The sequence below is a fragment of the Hyperolius riggenbachi genome, chromosome 3 (genome assembly GCF_040937935.1).
Source record: "Hyperolius riggenbachi isolate aHypRig1 chromosome 3, aHypRig1.pri, whole genome shotgun sequence".
NCBI lineage: Eukaryota > Metazoa > Chordata > Amphibia > Anura > Hyperoliidae > Hyperolius > Hyperolius riggenbachi.
In genome coordinates, this window is record NC_090648.1 from 72,566,483 (window position 1) to 72,578,491 (window position 12,009).

The 12,009-nt window shown below is 45.0% G+C and overlaps 9 non-coding genes across 9 annotated transcripts; all 9 read right to left on the minus strand.

Moving 5' to 3' along the window:
* Positions 1-4,009: 4,009 nt before the first annotated feature.
* LOC137564776 (U4 spliceosomal RNA) lies at positions 4,010-4,150 on the minus strand. The gene has a single exon (XR_011030848.1). It is a non-coding gene; the product is annotated as a U4 spliceosomal RNA (small nuclear RNA).
* Positions 4,151-5,389: 1,239 nt separating this feature from the next.
* TRNAK-UUU (transfer RNA lysine (anticodon UUU)) lies at positions 5,390-5,462 on the minus strand. The gene has a single exon. It is a non-coding gene; the product is annotated as a tRNA-Lys (tRNA).
* Positions 5,463-5,765: 303 nt separating this feature from the next.
* Positions 5,766-5,838, minus strand: TRNAK-UUU (transfer RNA lysine (anticodon UUU)). Its single transcript has one exon. It is a non-coding gene; the product is annotated as a tRNA-Lys (tRNA).
* A 672-nt stretch (positions 5,839-6,510) lies between these two features.
* Positions 6,511-6,651, minus strand: LOC137564835 (U4 spliceosomal RNA). Its single transcript, XR_011030905.1, has one exon. It is a non-coding gene; the product is annotated as a U4 spliceosomal RNA (small nuclear RNA).
* Positions 6,652-7,582: 931 nt separating this feature from the next.
* Positions 7,583-7,656, minus strand: TRNAK-UUU (transfer RNA lysine (anticodon UUU)). Its single transcript has one exon. It is a non-coding gene; the product is annotated as a tRNA-Lys (tRNA).
* Positions 7,657-8,704: 1,048 nt separating this feature from the next.
* On the minus strand, positions 8,705-8,845 carry LOC137564653 (U4 spliceosomal RNA). The gene has a single exon (XR_011030741.1). It is a non-coding gene; the product is annotated as a U4 spliceosomal RNA (small nuclear RNA).
* A 1,004-nt stretch (positions 8,846-9,849) lies between these two features.
* Positions 9,850-9,922, minus strand: TRNAK-UUU (transfer RNA lysine (anticodon UUU)). The gene has a single exon. It is a non-coding gene; the product is annotated as a tRNA-Lys (tRNA).
* Positions 9,923-10,225: 303 nt separating this feature from the next.
* On the minus strand, positions 10,226-10,298 carry TRNAK-UUU (transfer RNA lysine (anticodon UUU)). Its single transcript has one exon. It is a non-coding gene; the product is annotated as a tRNA-Lys (tRNA).
* Positions 10,299-10,970: 672 nt separating this feature from the next.
* On the minus strand, positions 10,971-11,111 carry LOC137564866 (U4 spliceosomal RNA). Its single transcript, XR_011030929.1, has one exon. It is a non-coding gene; the product is annotated as a U4 spliceosomal RNA (small nuclear RNA).
* Between the last annotated feature and the right edge of the window lie 898 nt (positions 11,112-12,009).

The following is a 12,009-nucleotide window of genomic DNA, read 5'->3' on the forward strand; positions in this document are numbered from 1 at the left end:
GTAGGTAAATTCCGACACCCATCTAAGAGGGTTTGTTGGAGAAGCGGGTATAACTTGCGTATCTACTGGCAGTATCACTGATTTGTCCCAATTGACTCTAAAGCCAGAGTGGGAGCCATATGTTTTAATAGAGGAGAGTGCAGCTGCTAAAGAAGGACCGGGATCTGCTAAATATAATAATATATCGTCTGCATAAAGAGAGATTTTTTCTGAGCAAGACCCATATTGTAACCCTCGAATCTGTGTGTTAGCCCTGATCATAATGGCTAGCGGTTCGATTGCAATAGCGAACAATGTTGGTGACAACAGGCACCCTTGTCTCGTTCCCCTTGAGAGCAGAAAGGGAAGGGAAACATTTAGCCCAGTACGCACCAAGGCCCTCGGCGTGGTGTAAAGCACTCTAATCCATTGCACGAATTTAGCGCTAATGCCAAACTTAAGCATAGCCCCCCATAAGAATTCCCAGTCCACCACGTCGAAGGCCTTTTCAGCATCGAGGGAAACTATCACACGCGACCCGACGTGCTCGTGGGCAATTTCAAGATTGGTCATTAGTCGTCTCAGGTTAATATCGGTCCCTTTACCTGGGATAAACCCAGATTGGTCTGGGTGTATTATTTTGGTAATAATTGAGTTCAGTCGGATGGAGAGTATTTTAGCTAACAATTTGTAATCCTGGTTTAGTAAGGATATCGGGCGGTATGATTGACATAGTGTTAGGTCTTTGCCTTTTTTAGGAAGGACAGTAATTAGCGCTTCTTGCATTGAATGAGGAAGGTTGCCGGTTTCGAGAATGTGGTTAAATAATCGAAGAAGGCGTGGGGTGAGCATTTTTTTGTATTGTTTGTAAAAGGCTGCTGGCAGCCCGTCTGTGCCGGGGGACTTAGAGTCCGGCAGGCCCTTGATGACTTCTCTAATCTCTTCCTCAGTGATGCCCGCTTCCAGGAAAACTCTGTCATCAGCAGACACCACTGGGAAGTGCAGAGTATCTAGAAATGCCATAATTTGTGGTGATGGGCTCGGCTGGGGTGAAGAGTATAGCTCTTTATAGTAATTTGTAAATTCATTGTTTATAGCTTGGGCGCCACTCAGAGTCTCACCTGTTCGGCTTTGAATTAAGCCAATATGATAGCTAGGTCGCTCTTCCCCTATCAGATATGCTAACAGTTTGCCAGTCTTGTCTCCCTGTTCGTATATACGGGTGCATTTTGCTAGGTCGGCCTTTGACAGGACGGATTTTTGTTTATCTGATAGGTGTGCCAATGATGTTTGCCAGGTATCATAAGATGCTTTAGATTTGTTAATAATGTATTGCCTCTCAGCCTCTGTTGCTGCCTCTTCTGCTTTGATTAGGTATATCTTATCCTGTATTCTGGCTTCTGAGATGGCTCTGATAAATTGGCCTCTTGCCACGGCTTTGAAAGTGTCCCAGACTACTGGGGGTGCGGCTGATTTGACGTTCTCTGGCCAGAAACGTTGAAGTGGTTCTATAACGCTCATTTGGACAAAATCGTGTGAAAGCCATCGTTCTGACAACTTCCATAGGGGTCTCGGTTTATTATGAGGTAGGTCTAGTGACATTAATAAGGGAGCGTGATCGGAGATCCCCCGAGGAAGAAGCCTGATCGAGTTTACCCATGTCGCAGCCATCGTATTTGCCAGTGCTAGGTCTATTCTGGATAGGGAGGCGTATGAGGAGGAGTGGCATGTGTATCCTGGTTCTTTAGGGTTTTTGATTTTCCAAAGGTCTAATAACCCGAAGGATTGGGCCCAGTGATATAAGAGTAGTGAGTCTCGTGGATTTGGCACTAATCTATCATCTGAAGGAGACATCACCATATTGAAGTCTCCACAGAGAAATACCGCTGTGTTTCCGGTAGTAAATGTTGCTATTTTTTCCATAATGTTTGAGAGTATTTGAACTTCTGCGGGGGGAGGAATATAGAGGCCCACTATGATAACCTCCTCCTCATGCACTTTAGCGTGCAGGATGACGTATCTTCCTAAGCTGTCAAGGTGTAGATTAATCATTTGAAATGGTAATGTCTTGTGAATCAGCATGGATACTCCTCTGGAGTATGTGGAGAATGAGGCGTTGTAATAGTGGCCGACCCATGGTTTTTTGAGGGACAGTAATCTACTACCTTGCAGATGCGTTTCAGTTAGGATGCAAATTTGTGGATTGTATTGCTTTAGGTAGTTAAATACTAGTGACCGTTTTACCCTTGAGTTTAGCCCTCGTACATTCCAAAATATTATGTTAGTCATAGCAATAAGTGAATGATTACCTTGATCAGGAGAAAAGTACGTTGCACGATGGTTTCTGGAGCGCAAAACGCTAGACATGCGACCCGACCAGAGCCAGTACAATCAATTGTGCCGAGCATACAGGACTGCATTAACAAAAACAAATTAAACGTTTTAACATTTAAAGAAGAAAAATAAAAAAATTGGGGGAAAACCTGGTACTGTTCCCCCATATTCGTAACACCCATTGCCCACCCTGCTACAACTTTACCAACTGATGTAGCTTAGTCCCCGAACAATAGTCGTCCCTTTAATAGGCTATCCGCCTGTAAGGGACGAGGTGATAGAATAAGATCGGTACCCTAAGGGCCCGTCTTAGTGTGGGTAGTGGCCAAAGGCAGAAGTCCGCTGCCCAGCGGCTCCTGACATTCGTCAGGAGGTTAGAACTTAGTTTTCAGCTTTATCATATATGTTTACTGTACTGCAATGGTATAGCAGTGGATAAGGATTAGACCTGAGTATGACCAGATGATCTTTAAGCGTAAGTTTGTAAGGGTGAGGACAAGGGGGTGCGGGAGGGGGGGGGAGGGAAGGGAATGAAGGAGGGGGAAGGATTGGACACAGGAGAGGTATATGGGTGGGCCTATAAAGTATGGGAATAGGAAGGGTTGGAACAATAATTAGGTAGGAATATCGGTTATTAGTTTTATGGGGAGCGTCCTTTTTTAACATATATGACAAATCTGAGAGGACTCATTGCGGATCAGATATTTCCCAGTTAATGTGAGAATAAATTTAGTGTTGATGGTAACAGTAGTTGTGTCATTGTATTATTGCCTACCGATACTAGCTTAAGATCACAATGGTACTAAGTGCTATCTACAAGATTGCGGTCACGCTATTGCTGGTATGATACTATAGATAAATGCAAAGAATTATAATCACATTGTATGGTGCCAGTCCTTTGCTGTGGATTTTAGTGGTACTAAGGATGCAATGTCTGCTCATTAATTATACCAACATTCAGCCAGATTGCGCAGTAGAGAGAGAGAGGTGTAAGACAGAAGGGGGGTGGGGGGGGGGTAAAGAGGGAGACGGCAGGAGGAGAGAGGAGTGCAGTTAGGAGAGAAGAGGGTAAAGAGAGCGGATGCAAGTTAAGGTCTAGTGCAAGTCATGAGCAGTCTATAGCACCTAGATAGCCGGGAAACAGCAGAATGCGCTGTTGTTTCCTTCAACCATCAGGTTCTTCACCTTGGCTGATTGTTGACACTTTTAAAACAATGGTACACCAGCCAGAAGAAGCTATAGGCCGGCGAAACCTAAATGTCAGCGGTGCTCTGTTTCTGAGCACCCCAACAACGCTTGCAGAAAGAGCTAGCGAGAGGCCACGGGATCGTATCTAGCGCAAATAAATGGAGCTTGTGACCTCCAAATTTTTCAGGCCAGACCTCTGAGAAACAACACTGTTCTCTCTCTTAGGAATGTGGCATTAGAAAAGTAGCAACCTGCAGATGAAAAGTGGACTTTTGTCATTTTAGTCATCCTGCTGGTGTTTATAAATTTGCCAGAGAGTAAGACACTGGACCTCACCCTCATGAAAGAACGCTGACAAGTGAGCATTTTGTGGCCAAGACTGATTTGGAGATAAGAGGTGCTACGAAATGTTGTGATTGTGCCAGCCACGGTACTACCACACAAGCACTGCTCAGTCATCATGCACCTTGAATATAATCCTTTCTCTGTTGGTAAACACCTTAGTCAGTCTCCGAAGAGACTGTCAAAAATTGCCGATGCTGACTATATTTCAAGGCATCATGGCGGGGTATTGGGAAAAGTTTTCAATTAGCAATAATCACGCCTCGGTTGAACCTCATTGGCTATGATACTGCCACTGCGTAAAGTTAGCCAAGCTAATGCCAGCAAATATCCCCTCTTTCTTGGATAAAGGAATCACCTTAAGGAGAGACAAACGCAGTTTACAGTGTTCCGCTGAGGATCATGGGATGCCATATGCTAATTAGACAGCCACTAAACAAGCATTGTTAATAAGCGGCTAAAGAGTCTTAGCATTTGAAAAGGCGGCAAAGAGGGCAAAACAAAGCCTTCCAGGGATGCCAGCATAGGCCTCAATTCACTAAGCTTTATCAAACACTTCACCGAATGTTTGATAATTTACCTCATGGGTAAAATCTAATTTTAAATTCACTAAGCTGTTACAGATTTATTGAATGTTTTATCGGTAAAACATTCGATAAATATATAACAGCTTAGTGAATTTAAAATTAGATTTTACCCATGAGGTAAATTATCAAACGTTCGGTGAAGTGTTTGATAAAGCTTAGTGAATTGAGGCCATAGTGTTTTGTGGAGCAGGCTGCCAAGTGGGCCAGTCCCGCACTTGTAAAATACATGAAAAATACAATTTGAAAAATGGAGTAATGAGTCTACGTCACTGCCATGTGTGCTGATAATTGGGCCTGTGATTATTGTGCCTGGAAGTACTGGTAAGCTGCGCTGGCTAGAGGTGCTTGGGAGTTGGCCAAAGTCTTGGTGGTTGCAGGTTACTGGAGGAGAGAGATGGTACGTGAGCTGTTAATTTTCTGATGCTCATGGTAAGCATGAAGCTCCTTCCATTGCTGCTTTGAGGGTAGATGTGCAGGCTGGAGAAGGGATCCGGCGAATTACTCTAATGCTGGGAATACACGACGACATTTTTCAGTCGATTACTATCCGATCTTATTTCCGATCGACTTTCCGATTCTTATCTTTTCTGATCAATTTCCATTCATTTCTATGAGAAATCGATGAGAAAAAGGATCGATAATAAGATCGGACATGTTGGAAATTATCTATGGAACCATCTATCTGCTGAAAAAACTTATGGTGTATTCCCAGCATAATGTTGACGGTTTGATGCCTCTTTTATGCATGGAATAATCCATGTTTAATATCACAGCAGAAAAAGTTGAAGAGAAATACATTCAAGACGCAGGGAGGCTGTGAGAGTTCGGGGGATGCACAGAAAGCGGCTGATGTTTCGGTTATGGCTTACTGCAAGCAAAGCACGCAAGAGGCAGCAGTTGCAGAGGGAACTCAGGTAGCGGAAGTGATGGCCAATGAGCATGGGGTAAAGGAAAGGCATCGCCTGAACAGGGACTTGAACCCTGGACCCTCAGATTAAAAGTCTGATGCTCTGCCGACTGAGCTATCCAGGCCCTGGAAGGTGAGCTTCACCAGCAGCTCAAAAGTCAGTTATTCCAAGCAGGATGGACGGAAGGTCTAGTACATGCCCTGAGCTGGCTATAGCCTGCGACCTCTACATTTTCTAGGTCAGATCTCTGAAAGAATAAAACTGTACTTGATTTGGAAGGTGGCATTAGAAAGGTAGCCACCAATCAGCGAAGGCATGGAAAGCGGCCAACATCGGTGTTTTGGCCTGGTGCAAGCGGAGCACGCAAGAGGCTGCAGTTGAGGAAGATAGGGAGAGGACACGAAGAATAACGAAAGGCAGAGAGCATCACCTGAACAGGGACTTGAACCCTGGACCCTCAGATTAAAAGTCTGATGCTCTACCGACTGAGCTATCCAGGCTCTGAAAAAGTGCGATCACCAGCAGCTCAAAGTTTAGCTACAGTATTTCCAGGCTGGGCGCAAGTTAAGGTCTAGTGCAAGTCATGAGCAGTCTATTGCACCTAGATAGCCGGGAAACAGCAGAATGCGCTGTTGTTTCCTTCAACCATCAGGTTCTTCACCTTGGCTGATTGTTGACACTTTTAAAACAATGGTACACCAGCCAGAAGAAGCTATAGGCCGGCGAAACTCAAATGTCAGCGGTGCTCTGTTTCTGAGCACCCCAACAACGCTTGCAGAAAGAGCTAGCGAGAGGCCACGGGATCGTATCTAGCGCAAATAAATGGAGCTTGTGACCTCCAAATTTTTCAGGCCAGACCTCTGAGAAACAACACTGTTCTCTCTCTTAGGAATGTGGCATTAGAAAAGTAGCAACCTGCAGATGAAAAGTGGACTTTTGTCATTTTAGTCATCCTGCTGGTGTTTATAAATTTGCCAGAGAGTAAGACACTGGACCTCACCCTCATGAAAGAACGCTGACAAGTGAGCATTTTGTGGCCAAGACTGATTTGGAGATAAGAGGTGCTACGAAATGTTGTTATTGTGCCAGCCACTGTACTACCACACGAGCACTGTTCAGTCATCATGCACCTTGAAGATAATCCTTTCTCTGTTGGTAAACACCTTAGTCAGTCTCCGAAGAGACTGTCAAAAATTGCCGATGCTGACTATATTTCAATGCATCATGATGGGGTATTGGGAAAAGTTTTCAATTAGCAATAATCACGCCTCGGTTGAACCTCATTGGCTATGATACTGCCACTGCGCAAAGTTAGCCAAGCTAATGCCAGCAAATATCCCCTCTTTCTTGGATAAAGGAATCACCTTAAGGAGAGACAAACGCAGTTTACAGTGTTCCGCTGAGGATCATGGGATGCCATATGCTAATTAGACAGCCACTAAACAAGCATGGTTAATAAGCGGCTAAAGAGTCTTAGCATTTGAAAAGGCGGCAAAGAGGGCAAAACAAAGCCTGCCAGGGATGCCAGCATAGTGTTTTGTGGAGCAGGCTGCCAAGTGGGCCAGTCCCGCACTTGTAAAATACATGAAAAATACAATTTGAAAAATGGAGTAATGAGTCTACGTCACTGCCATGTGTGCTGATAATTGGGCCTGTGATTATTGTGCCTGGAAGTACTGGTAAGCTGCGCTGGCTAGAGGTGCTTGGGAGTTGGCCAAAGTCTTGGTGGTTGCAGGTTACTGGAGGAGAGAGATGGTACGTGAGCTGTTAATTTTCTGATGCTCATGGTAAGCATGAAGCTCCTTCCATTGCTGCTTTGAGGGTAGATGTGCAGGCTGGAGAAGGGATTCTTATCTTTTCTGATCTGATCTTTTCTGATCAATTTCCATTTATTTCTATGAGAAATCGATGAGAAAAAGGATCGATAATAAGATCGGACATGTTGGAAATTATCTATGGAACCATCTATCTGCTGAAAAAACATGGTGTATTCCCAGCATAATGTTGACGGTTTGATGCCTCTTTTATGCATGGAATAATCCATGTTTAATATCACAGCAGAAAAAGTTGAAGAGAAATACATTCAAGACGCAGGGAGGCTGTGAGAGTTCGGGGGATGCACAGAAAGCGGCTGATGTTTCGGTTATGGCTTACTGCAAGCAAAGCACGCAAGAGGCAGCAGTTGCAGAGGGAACTCAGGTAGCGGAAGTGATGGCCAATGAGCATGGGGTAAAGGAAAGGCATCGCCTGAACAGGGACTTGAACCCCTGGACCCTCAGATTAAAAGTCTGATGCTCTACCGACTGAGCTCTCCAGGCCCTGGAAGGTGAGCTTCACCAGCAGCTCAAAAGTCAGTTATTCCAAGCAGGATGGACGGAAGGTCTAGTACATGCCCTGAGCTGGCTATAGCCTGCGACCTCTACATTTTCTAGGTCAGATCTCTGAAAGAATAAAACTGTACTTGATTTGGAAGGCGGCATTAGAAAGGTAGCCACCAATCAGCGAAGGCATGGAAAGCGGCCGACATCGGTGTTTTGGCCTGGTGCAAGCGGAGCACGCAAGAGGCTGCAGTTGAGGAAGATAGGGAGAGGACACGAAGCATAACGAAACGCAGAGAGCATCGCCTGAACAGGGACTTGAACCCTGGACCCTCAGATTTAAAGTCTGATGCTCTACCGACTGAGCTATCCAGGCTCTGAAAAGGTGTGATCACCAGCAGCTCAAAGTTTAGCTACAGTATTTCCAGGCTGGGCGCAAGTTAAGGTCTAGTGCAAGTCATGAGCAGTCTATAGCACCTAGATAGCCGGGAAACAGCAGAATGCGCTGTTGTTTCCTTCAACCATCAGGTTCTTCACCTTGGCTGATTGTTGACACTTTTAAAACAATGGTACACCAGCCAGAAGAAGCTATAGGCCGGCGAAACCTAAATGTCAGCGGTGCTCTGTTTCTGAGCACCCCAACAACGCTTGCAGAAAGAGCTAGCGAGAGGCCACGGGATCGTATCTAGCGCAAATAAATGGAGCTTGTGACCTCCAAATTTTTCAGGCCAGACCTCTGAGAAACAACACTGTTCTCTCTCTTAGGAATGTGGCATTAGAAAAGTAGCAACCTGCAGATGAAAAGTGGACTTTTGTCATTTTAGTCATCCTGCTGGTGTTTATAAATTTGCCAGAGAGTAAGACACTGGACCTCACCCTCATGAAAGAACGCTGACAAGTGAGCATTTTGTGGCCAAGACTGATTTGGAGATAAGAGGTGCTACGAAATGTTGTTATTGTGCCAGCCACGGTACTACCACACGAGCACTGTTCAGTCATCATGCACCTTGAAGATAATCCTTTCTCTGTTGGTAAACACCTTAGTCAGTCTCCGAAGAGACTGTCAAAAATTGCCGATGCTGACTATATTTCAAGTCATCATGGCGGGGTATTGGGAAAAGTTTTCAATTAGCAATAATCACGCCTCGGTTGAACCTCATTGGCTATGATACTGCCACTGCGCAAAGTTAGCCAAGCTAATGCCAGCAAATATCCCCTCTTTCTTGGATAAAGGAATCACCTGAAGGAGAGACAAACGCAGTTTACAGTGTTCCGCTGAGGATCATGGGATGCCATATGCTAATTAGACAGCCACTAAACAAGCATTGTTAATAAGCGGCTAAAGAGTCTTAGCATTTGAAAAGGCGGCAAAGAGGGCAAAACAAAGCCTGCCAGGGATGCCAGCATAGTGTTTTGTGGAGCAGGCTGCCAAGTGGGCCAGTCCCGCACTTGTAAAATACATGAAAAATACAATTTGAAAAATGGAGTAATGAGTCTACGTCACTGCCATGTGTGCTGATAATTGGGCCTGTGATTATTGTGCCTGGAAGTACTGGTAAGCTGCGCTGGCTAGAGGTGCTTGGGAGTTGGCCAAAGTCTTGGTGGTTGCAGGTTACTGGAGGAGAGAGATGGTACGTGAGCTGTTAATTTTCTGATGCTCATGGTAAGCATGAAGCTCCTTCCATTGCTGCTTTGAGGGTAGATGTGCAGGCTGGAGAAGGGATCCGGCGAATTACTCTAATGCTGGGAATACACGACGACATTTTTCAGTCGATTACTATCCGATCTTATTTCCGATCGACTTTCCGATTCTTATCTTTTCTGATCAATTTCCATTCATTTCTATGAGAAATCGATGAGAAAAAGGATCGATAATAAGATCGGACATGTTGGAAATTATCTATGGAACCATCTATCTGCTGAAAAAACTTATGGTGTATTCCCAGCATAATGTTGACGGTTTGATGCCTCTTTTATGCATGGAATAATCCATGTTTAATATCACAGCAGAAAAAGTTGAAGAGAAATAGATTCAAGACGCAGGGAGGCTGTGAGAGTTCGGGGGATGCACAGAAAGCGGCTGATGTTTCGATTATGGCTTACTGCAAGCAAAGCACGCAAGAGGCAGCAGTTGCAGAGGGAACTCAGGTAGCGGAAGTGATGGCCAATGAGCATGGGGTAAAGGAAAGGCATCGCCTGAACAGGGACTTGAACCCTGGACCCTCAGATTAAAAGTCTGATGCACTACCAACTGAGCTATCCAGGCCCTGGATGGTGAGCTTCACCAGCAGCTCAAAAGTCAGTTATTCCAAGCAGGATGGACGGAAGGTCTAGTACATGCCCTGAGCTGGCTATAGCCTGCGACCTCTACATTTTCTAGGTCAGATCTCTGAAAGAATAAAACTGTACTTGATTTGGAAGGTGGCATTAGAAAGGTAGCCACCAATCAGCGAAGGCATGGAAAGCGGCCGACATCGGTGTTTTGGCCTGGTGCAAGCGGAGCACGCAAGAGGCTGCAGTTGAGGAAGATAGGGAGAGGACACGAAGCATAACGAAAGGCAGAGAGCATCGCCTGAACAGGGACTTGAACCCTGGACCCTCAGATTAAAAGTCTGATGCTCTACCGACTGAGCTATCCAGGCTCTGAAAAGGTGCAATCACCAGCAGCTCAAAGTTTAGCTACAGTATTTCCAGGCTGGGCGCAAGTTAAGGTCTAGTGCAAGTCATGAGCAGTCTATAGCACCTAGATAGCCGGGAAACAGCAGAATGCGCTGTTGTTTCCTTCAACCATCAGGTTCTTCACCTTGGCTGATTGTTGACACTTTTAAAACAATGGTACACCAGCCAGAAGAAGCTATAGGCCGGCGAAACCTAAATGTCAGTGGTGCTCTGTTTCTGAGCACCCCAACAACGCTTGCAGAAAGAGCTAGCGAGAGGCCACGGGATCGTATCTAGCGCAAATAAATGGAGCTTGTAACCTCCAAATTTTTCAGGCCAGACCTCTGAGAAACAACACTGTTCTCTCTCTTAGGAATGTGGCATTAGAAAAGTAGCAACCTGCAGATGAAAAGTGGACTTTTGTCATTTTAGTCATCCTGCTGGTGTTTATAAATTTGCCAGAGAGTAAGACACTGGACCTCACCCTCATGAAAGAACGCTGACAAGTGAGCATTTTGTGGCCAAGACTGATTTGGAGATAAGAGGTGCTACGAAATGTTGTTATTGTGCCAGCCACGGTACTACCACACGAGCACTGCTCAGTCATCATGCACCTTGAAGATAATCCTTTCTCTGTTGGTAAACACCTTAGTCAGTCTCCAAAGAGACTGTCAAAAATTGCCAATGCTGACTATATTTCAAGTCATCATGGCGGGGTATTGGGAAAAGTTTTCAATTAGCAATAATCACGCCTCGGTTGAACCTCATTGGCTATGATACTGCCACTGCGCAAAGTTAGCCAAGCTAATGCCAGCAAATATCCCCTCTTTCTTGGATAAAGGAATCACCTTAAGGAGAGACAAACGCAGTTTACAATGTTCCGCTGAGGATCATGGGATGCCATATGCTAATTAGACAGCCACTAAACAAGCATTGTTAATAAGCGGCTAAAGAGTCTTAGCATTTGAAAAGGCGGCAAAGAGGGCAAAACAAAGCCTGCCAGGGATGCCAGCATAGTGTTTTGTGGAGCAGGCTGCCAAGTGGGCCAGTCCCGCACTTGTAAAATACATGAAAAATACAATTTCAAAAATGGAGTAATGAGTCTATGTCACTGCCATGTGTGCTGATAATTGGGCCTGTGATTATTGTGCCTGGAAGTACTGGTAAGCTGCGCTGGCTAGAGGTGCTTGGGAGTTGGCCAAAGTCTTGGTGGTTGCAGGTTACTGGAGGAGAGAGATGGTACGTGAGCTGTTAATTTTCTGATGCTCATGGTAAGCATGAAGCTCCTTCCATTGCTGCTTTGAGGGTAGATGTGCAGGCTGGAGAAGGGATCCGGCGAATTACTCTAATGCTGGGAATACACGACGACATTTTTCAGTCGATTACTATCCGATCTTATTTCCGATCGACTTTCCGATTCTTATCTTTTCTGATCAATTTCCATTCATTTCTATGAGAAATCGATGAGAAAAAGGATTGATAATAAGATCGGACATGTTGGAAATTATCTATGGAACCATCTATCTGCTGAAAAAACTTATGGTGTATTCCCAGCATAATGGTGACGGTTTGATGCGTCTTTTATGCATGGAATAATCCATGTTTAATATCACAGCAGAAAAAGTTGAAGAGAAATAGATTCAAGATGCAGGGAGGCTGTGAGAGTTCGGGGGATGCACAGAAAGTGGCTGATGT